The sequence below is a fragment of the Scyliorhinus canicula genome, chromosome 14 (genome assembly GCF_902713615.1).
Source record: "Scyliorhinus canicula chromosome 14, sScyCan1.1, whole genome shotgun sequence".
NCBI lineage: Eukaryota > Metazoa > Chordata > Chondrichthyes > Carcharhiniformes > Scyliorhinidae > Scyliorhinus > Scyliorhinus canicula.
In genome coordinates, this window is record NC_052159.1 from 98828092 (window position 1) to 98837291 (window position 9200).

The following is a 9200-nucleotide window of genomic DNA, read 5'->3' on the forward strand; positions in this document are numbered from 1 at the left end:
CTTGTATGGACACTATGTACTGTTGCTAAATATCTGGGCCAGTGGGAAGCCAAGGATGCATTTTTTTCCCTTCTCTCCTTACTACTCATACCACCAGTTCTCCTCCACCCCCCCCCCCCCCCCCAGCTCTCGTTGACACCCCCCCCCCCCCGGCTTCTTTCTCCGCAAGGGGTGAATGTGGTGGTATGATTAGCATAGCTGCCTGCCATTGGTGCAGAACACCGGCTTACCATTGGCCCTGGCCGGTCATGTGCCTCTTGACCGGTTGGTTGAGACCAGTCATGTGACGGCTCCCCGATTGGTCGAGAGGCTGAGTTAACCCCGCCTCCAGGGCGGGGTATAAATACCCAGTACTCCCGGCGGTCGTCCTTCTACTGTAATCGACCGCAGTGCTAACATCTAGCAGATGAAAGCCATACTTTTGTTCAGCAACTCGTCTCGCGTTCAATTGATGGTACATCAGTAACCGACCCTTCAACTAAGGGGAACAGCTGGTCTCTATTCACCTTGTCCATGCACCTCATAATCTTGTACACATCGATCTGGTTGCCCCCTCAGTCTTCTCTGCTTCAGTAAAAACCCAAGCATATCCAACCTTTCTTCATAACTTAAATGTATCATCCCAGCCAACATCCTGACTACAATGCAATCACATCCTTTCTATAATGTGGCAATCTGACCTGCAGAGTCCTCCAGCTCACCAATGTTCTGCATAACTCCAACATGACTTCCTTGCTTTTGTAATCTATGCCACGAGAGATAAAGGCAAGTGTACCATGTGCCTTTTTCACCACCCTATTTACCTGCCCTTCTGCCTTAAGAGATCTATTTACAAACACACCAAGGTCTCTTTGATCCTCAGGACTTCCCAGTGTGATGCCATTCATTGAATATTGCCTTGTCAAATTGCTCCTTCCAAAGTGTAACACCTCACACTTTTCAGGATTAAATTCCATCAGCCACTTTTCTGCCCATTTGATCATCCCGTCTACATATTCCTGTTACCCAAGACTCTCAGCCTCACTGTTAACAACCCGGCCTATCTTTGTGTCATCCGCAAACTTACTGATCCTACCACCCACATAATCATCTAAGTCATTTATATAAATGATGAATAATAGGGGATGCGGTAAGCAGAAGGCTGCCTCCACCTCTGATGTGCTTTCTAGATGTAGCGGGAGATCACATAAAGCTAAACAAGTAAAGGATCACTATGTACAGGTAATGGGTGTGAGCGAGCACTCAACAGACAGTCAGGAGTCAGTTTGAAGCATAGATTTCTAGAGCGCTCAGCTCTCAGCAGGTTATCATCACCCCACTGCCCTCGACAAAGTCCTGTCAGCCTGGATGCTGTTACACAGACCCTGGGAGGGTGGTGGTGGGGGATAGAGGGGGTTGGCAATGGGTGGGGATGAGGGAGGGGGAGAGGTGAGGTGACAGACAAAGCCACGTCCTATGTGAAGCGAGCGAGGATGAAGGTTTCCCTGGCCCTCCAGGCTTGCCGGACCCTCACACTGCCACCTGTCCTCCATCCTCTGGCTGGTCCTGCGGGTCTTCCCAGGCTCGTCCTCCAGCCCTTCCTAGTCCCAGGCCTCCTCATCCTCCTCCTCATGTTCATTCACTCCACGTCCAGCATGTCATCCTGCTGCTGTGAGAGGTTGCGCAGGACATAGCAGACCACTATGAAGCTTGCAACCCTCCAGGGGGTATACTGCATACACCACCAGAACGATTGAGGCATTGGAACTGCATTTTGAAGAATCCGATGCACCGCTCAATTACAGCTTGGTGGCCGCATGGGCCTCGTTGTATCAGTCTCCGTATCAATGACCGGTCTCTGTACTAGCATCATTAGTCAGCTCTTCAGCAGGCACTTATCCCCCAACATCCAACCGGCCATCCTTGGGTGGTCCTTGAAGAGGCCGGGGATGTCAGACACGTGCATGATATTCATGTGGTGTCGCACATGAGCTGCATGTTCAGGAAATGGAACCCCTTCCCATTGATGGAGGGCACTCCCTGACGGCCAGGTGCACGCAAGGCAACATGCATGCCCCCTGGACCTGGGGCATCTTGTTGATGGCAGTGAATCCTGCTGCCCAGGCATCGTGTTGGGCCTGGTCCATGTCAAGGTTTATTTAGTTTACTGCCCGGGCAAACAGGGCAGTGGTGCAAAGTCCACAAGGACATGGCAAAGGTGCTACAGAGTCCCTTGTTGAGGTGGAGCCTCCTGCATGCTGTCCGTAATCTGTTTGAAACACCAACGATGGCCGTACACCTTGAGCCGTCCCAGGTTTCCCCCTCTGGGTCCCTTCCTGGCCTGATGGGCAATCAGATCCTCAGGGTGCTGGGCGGGGCCCTGCACATGGCCATCGCCTCGACCCTCTGTCGATGCTGCTCCCGCCGCCTGCTCCAGCGCGTGGCCTGCCAGCAGCACTGCGAGAGCAGCCTCCACAGGGTCCAAAATATCATCCATCCCGTATAATATCTGCAAGGAATTGGAGAGGGTGTGAGACTGACGGCTAGCGGTATCTTCCATCCAGGGCCAGTCCATTCCCCCATTGTTCCCCCCACCCACATCCTCTGCCATTCAAAATGCCCTAGACAGAGTCATACCTGCTGTCCTCTCCGTCAGGGTCTCTTTTCCTGTATTGACCTGATTTACCCTGACAAATCTGTGCGTTTGTTCCATAATTTCCAGCAATCAGCGCAAAGGTGTCCTACCTTGTTGCAGTATGAACACAAAAGCTCCTGGGCGTCATTATTCTCAACATCTTTCTTTTTTAGCCTGAGGAGGGGACACCTTTGTGTTCCCACTTTCCCTTCTCACCCGTTCGACTTCCTTTCATTCACTCACCTTCCATCCTTCTTGGGCTTGTGGGAGTGATGGAAAAAAGGTTTCCCTTGGGGTAAGGGCTTGGGGGCAAGTTCATCGTCATCCACCTGCTGCCTGTCTAGTTTTTAAAACCATTTGATTCTCCATGTGTGTTCTTACAGATGGGGGGAGAGAGTTTTTTTAATTCTTTGAGGAGATTACCTCTCTGAGATTTTCATAGATGGTTTCTAATTTAAATTGCCGCATCCAGAGGTCAAAGGAAAGTTGCTTAACCCTCTCAAGCTCCCTGTAAGTTTGCTTGGGCTGTTTTCTGAGGTTTCAAAATTTTCATCTGTAAGCTTCAGGCACTAACTGAAAAGCACCGAGAATAGCCTGGTTAGTCATATTAAATCTGAGGACTCCTCAGAGAACATGGCAGACATCTCGAGTGCTTTGCCTGCTAACCTTCTTTGCATTAGTAGTGCCAGCTTTCGGCGGGATCCTTCATTTGCCTTGCTATTTTCTTAAATGAAGTGAAAAATGCCTCAATGTCCCTCTCCTCAGGTTTGGAATTGCTCAGGCAAATTTAAACAGCTCCACTTTAGATCCTGAGTTGAGGCAGGTCCCTCCCATTTGGGACCTTCCCTGGGTCCAGAAGGAGTCTCCCCTCTTAGATCGAGATGTTTTACTTGAAATTATCCTTCTTCCCTTTGTTCCAGCCTCTTTATCATTTTCCTTTCTCTTAATTTCTTCTTTTCGCTTCTGCCTCTCTTTGCTTTTCTTTCTTCTCTCTTTCCCTTGCCTGGAATCCTAACTCTATTGTCTTCAGTTCCAACTGTATTTTTGCTAAAGCTAGTTTGTCCGTTTCTAGTTTTCAACTCTTATCTCTGGCTCTTCTAATTCAATTTCAAGATTGTTGGACAGTTTTTTAAATTCTTTCCTAACTTCCAGTCAAAATTCTATCTCCATGGGCCCAGGCTAAACGTTCAAAGGAATTCAGAAGGGATTTAGCCCCGGGGCACACAGTGTGCAGGCCCATGTGGACACACCCTGGCTTTTATAAACCAAACTCCCAGCAAACGGGCAGCACGGTAGCATAGTAGTTAGCACAATTGCTTCACAGCTCCAGGGTCCCAGGTTCGATTCTCGGCTTGGGTCACTGTCTGTGTGGAGTCTGCACGTTCTCCCCGTGTGTGCGTGGGTTTCCTCCGGGTGCTCCGGTTTCCTCCCACAGTCCAAAGATGTGCACGTTAGGTGGCTTGGCCATGCTAAATTGTCCATAGTGTTCAAAATTGCCCTTAGTGTTGGGTGGGGTAACTGGGTTATGGGGATAGGGTGAAGGTGTGGGCTTGGGTAGGGTGCTCTTTCCAAGAGCCAGTGCAGACTTGATGGGCCGAACGGCTTCCTTCTGCACTGTAAATTCTATGATTCTAACAGATCTACTGTGGTATGCCTCGGGGAGGGGGGTTGAAAGCTAAAGGTGTAAATGCTGGCAGAAAATCTGGAATGGAACCCAAAGGTGGACTGATATTCAAATATGCCATCTGTCCAACAACACATGAAACTGAGCTGGTGCCGAACATAGTGCTATATGTTCCTTTAGATACAAATCTAGTGTGGGGGGGAGGGGTCAAGTGGGCGACCCTGACACTTGGGCAGCCCAGAGTCTCCAGGAGAGGACACTCCAGTTTCACTGCAAAGCCTTAATAAAACATAGGAGGCAGCAGCTATAAGCTATAAGCCCAATTTGTCAGAGAGGACGGGTGCTACCAGCTGTTTCTGACTACGTGAGAAACCATTTCATCCCACTGGTCAGCCACTGCCCGCCTCAAATCAGGCAGTCCCTAACCTGTAAAGTGCTGACCCGCCATGGTCTATCTGTTTTAATGGGTGCTTGGAGCTTAAGAGTCTTTGCTCAACAAGCGGGCAAAACAAACAAAAAGAAAGAAGATACCAACTCCTCAATTGGGACATCAGGAGTATGTGCAGGGGATTGACAGATGAATGAAATGAAAATCACTTATTGTCACAAGTAGGCTTCAATGCAGTTACTGGGAAAAGCCCCTAGTCGCCACATTCCAGCACCTGTTCGAGGAGGCTGGTACGGGAATTGAACCGTGCTGCTAGCCTGCCTTAGTCAGCTTTCAAAGCCAATGATTTAGCCCTGTGCTAAACAGCCCCTGATGACTTGCAGCTGGTTGATAACACACACAAGACAGCTGTAATGTATATAAAATTTGATAGGCTGAACAGTGAAATAGCTTTCCTACAAGAGATAAGCCAACCTAAAGCAGATCACTGAAAGAAAAATATTACACATTCATCCAGCATGCAAGAGTTCAGGTAGCATGAGAGCAGAATTCGCTGTAAGTTTAGGGCTTGCTGCTTCTGATGGTAAAACCGCTCACAAATAGTTCAGAGTATGTCCTTTCCATCTGCGTCTCAACCCAAGAGGGCCAATTAACCTCATGAGTGAAAATGATCCAATGCTGAGCTCCACTGCAGAGGTGAAAGACCAGTTTTATGAGCAGTGTGAAACTGCCATCAGCAGAATCCTTCAGTCAGAACATCTTTTCCCACTAGCGGATTTCAACGCAAGAATGGGAGTGGAGGCATAGCCCTCCTGCCTCAGACAGCATGGCTTGGAAAGATCAATGAGAACAGAGACTAATTGAGCTTTTCTGCTACTACAAGCTGTGTGACACTTTCTTTCACAACAAACTATGCCACAAGCTGCGCTGGGGACATCCAAGATCGGGACACTGGCACCATCTGGACTTGATTATCACCAGACTTTCTCAACTGCATTCTCAACACACGCAGCTACCACTGTACTGTGATGCAGATCAATCCGTGTGATCTGTGATGCAGCCATCAGATCCAGAGACCCTGTCAGCTTTTAGTCCTATTAGTTTTACTAATATTTTTATTTAGTAATACTGATTGTTTTAGGGTTCTCTCTCTTTTATCTCTCAGTTTTCTACCATCCTTGGCATGCTTTAAGTGTCTTCTACCATTTTAAAAAAACTTGTTCAATGCCTCTGCCATTTCTTCCTTACTTATGATTAATTCCCCAGTCTCATTTCAGTGGATCAATAGTTACCATAGCTATTATTTTCCTTTTTATATTCTTGTAGAGGCTCTTACCGTCCAATTTTATATTCCATGCTAGTTTACTTACATATAATCTAATTTTTCCTTTCTTCTATTCCTACTCATTCTTTGCTGATTTCTAAAATTTACCCAGTTTCTGGCCTATCACTGATCTTAAGTTTTGTACCACTTTTCTTTCAATTTGATGATTCCTTAATTACCTCAGTTAGCCCTGGATGGACCTTCTTCTTATAGAGTTTTTCATTCCCAATGGAATATATTTTTGTTGAATGATATTTAATATTGTCTTAAGTAGCTGCTGCTTATCTACCTTTTAACCTATATTCCAAGTCCAATTTACCCAACTTGGTCTTTATACTGTAATAAAATGGCCAATGGCCTGAATTTTAGGCCCAACACAAAATTGGACACCTTAAACTAAGAATTGAACACTTTAAATTGAAACTACAGTCAGAACCACAGACTGGTCTGATGGGAATTTGAACAGCCAAACTCGAATACCCTGGACAGAGACAATCAACCAATGCAAATCTGGGCTTGTCCTGTAAACAGGACATCAGAAGACAATCGGCCCCATTTAAATGGATCGATTGTTGTGGATTGTCCAGATTAAGCCAGATTTTCTGGCACATAGATCACCTTATATGGGATACGGTTATGTGAATACAATGCACCTGAGGAAAGACCTCTAGGTGGAGTTCCTGGAGTCCAGCAGTGTTGCAATCAGCAACTCCATTGGGTGTTGTGACCCCCACCAGCGACCTCATTGACTGAGGGTCAGAGAAGCTCTGAATGAGGGGGGGGGGGGGGGGGGGGGGGGCATGGGTAGACAGCAAAACTTGTTTCCCCTAGCAGTGTTACCTTCTAGATCTCCATACCTACCTCACTTATAGTCACACCCTCCTGCCCTGACCAAATCTGAAACACTTAAACTAAGTGGTATGACTGCTTACTGGAACAAAATACTGGACTCCAGTTCATCAACTTTGAGTCAATGTTCCATGCATTGCAGGCACTTGTTGTAGATGTGGCTGCTGTGGATCACATTGGTGTCACCAGCCATAACTGCAACATATTACCTGCCCTGTCAGCTTCATTGTATTTTACATACCTAAATAGGCTTTTAAATTTTGAAATATTGCTCAACGATTATTTTTAGTTATATGATGTGGTTGAAATAATTAACTTATTAATTTGATACAGTATTTATACTTCCTAGTGCTGGTTAAATTAATGCCCATTTTAAAGGAATGAAAACTGTAAGACCCACCTACCTGCTCATCCAATTAATGCCATCAGACTTCAGCTCTCAGATTTCACTAACGCTTGTTCCCTCACTCAGACCACACCTCTTCAATGTGAAGACAGAACATTGTCTCCAAAACTGCAGTGATAACCAATACTGTTAAAAAGAGATGCAATAGGTAGATTGGTGAGGATGAAGTCAAGTAGCTTTCTCCCTTGTATTGGTTCTCTCACCACTTGCCACAAGCTCAGTATGGCAGACAGGACTTGGACATCTTGGTCAGTAATAATGCTACTGAGGCACTCTTGGTGATGAGCAATGAAGTCTCCCAATCTTTCTGTGATCTTGCTCTTTCAATGCTTCTTCCACATGGTATTCAACAATGAGGAACACTGAATCATCAGTTGAGGTTGGGCAGGAGGTGGCAATTAGTAGCACGTTTCTTGCCCATAAAACCTCTTATGGTCCAAAGTCCATGTTGAGGGCTCCAAAAGCCACGCCCTCCCCTTTAATACTCTGCTGTGCTGCCAACTCTGGTGAGTCTTCAATCAGTGGCACATGAAATACATTGGGATGGTGATGGAGGAATCTGGGATTTTGGCTGAAAAGTATGATTATTTGAGTATGTCAGGCTGTTGCTTCACTGGTCTGTGGGACAGTTCTTCCAATTTTGGCACACATTCCCAGATATTCATGAGAAGACTTTGTATGGTTGATCAGGCAGCGTGTACCTTTTTCATATCAGGTGCCTAGATCTCTATTATTAGACTTTTCTGTCATACTTGTGCCTGAAGATTGGAGAGCAGCAAATGTGGTGCCTTGGATAACTCGCTAGCTTTTAAAGCAGACCAAGGCAGGCCAGCAGCACGGTTCAATTCCCATACCAGCCTCCCCGAACAGGTGCCGGAATGTGGCGACTAGAGGCTTTTCACAGTAACTTCATCTGAAGCCGACGTGTGACAATAAGCCATTTTCATTTCATTTCATTTGGAGATGTCAGCGTTGGACTGGGGTGAGCACAGTAAGAAGTCTTACAACACCAGGTTAAAGTCCAGCAGGTTTGTTTCAAATCACTAGCTTTCGGAGCACTGCTCCTTCCGATTCACCTGAGGAAGGAGCAGTGCTTCGAAAGCCAGTGATTTGAAACAAACCTGTTGGACTTTAACCTGGTTTTGTAAGACTTCTTACTTTGTTTAAGAAGGGCCGCAGGGAAAAGCCAGGAAACTACATACCGGTGAGCCTAACATCAGTGGTGGGTAAATTGTGGTGGGTAAAAGGTATTCTGAGCCCTTCCGAACTTTATTAATTACTACTGGGCGGCTAATATATCGATGATTATGAAATGGGTAGTGGGGGAGGGGGAGCCGTGGGAGCGAGTGGAGGCGGCTTCTTGCAAGGGCACAAGTCTGAAGGCTTTGTTAACGGCACCTCTGCCGTTCCCACTGGCTCGGTACTCCACAAGCCCAGTGGTAGTGGCAGCCCTGAGGGTGTGGGGGCAATGGAGGCAACACATGAGACTGGAGGGGGCGCCGGTGTGGTCACCGATCTGTGATAATCACCAGTTCGCTGGGGGGGGGGGTGCTGGACGGAGGCTTCAGGAGGTGGCAGCGTGCAGGGATTGAGAGATTTGGGAATCTGTTCATTGAGGAGGGTTTCCCGAGCTTCGAGGAGCTGGAGGAGGAATTAGAGTTGCCAGGTGGGAACGGGTTCCGGTACATGCAGGTGCGGGATTTTGTTCGAAGGCTGGTCCCGAGCTTCCCCCGCCTCCCACTAAGGGGACTACAGGATAAGGTGATTTCAAAAACACTGGGCTTGTGGAGGGGTGGGTCTGGAAAATATACATGGAACTGATGGAGTGGGAAGGGGCTCCAATTGGGGAGGTGAAGAGGAAGTGGGAGGAAGAGCTGGGAGGGGAGTTGGAAGTCGGGTTATGGAAGAAGGCTCTGAGAAGAGTCAATGCATGATCGTTGTGTGCCAGGCTTAGCCTAATTCAGTTCAAGGTGGTCCACAGGGCTCATATAACTG

General features: G+C 47.3%; 1 protein-coding gene across 3 annotated transcripts in view; it reads right to left on the reverse strand.

Annotated features, from left to right (window-relative positions):
- angptl5 (angiopoietin-like 5) overlaps positions 1 to 8067 on the reverse strand; it is an 83951-nt gene extending 75884 nt beyond the window's left edge. For 2 of the 3 annotated variants that reach the window (XM_038819152.1, XM_038819150.1), the window contains exon 1: positions 7204 to 8067. The gene's annotated coding sequence lies outside the window, so the exon portion shown is untranslated. Of the gene's footprint in view, positions 1 to 7199 lie in introns of all 3 variants that reach the window. The other variant, XM_038819151.1, reaches the window with a different exon arrangement.
- Between the last annotated feature and the right edge of the window lie 1133 nt (positions 8068 to 9200).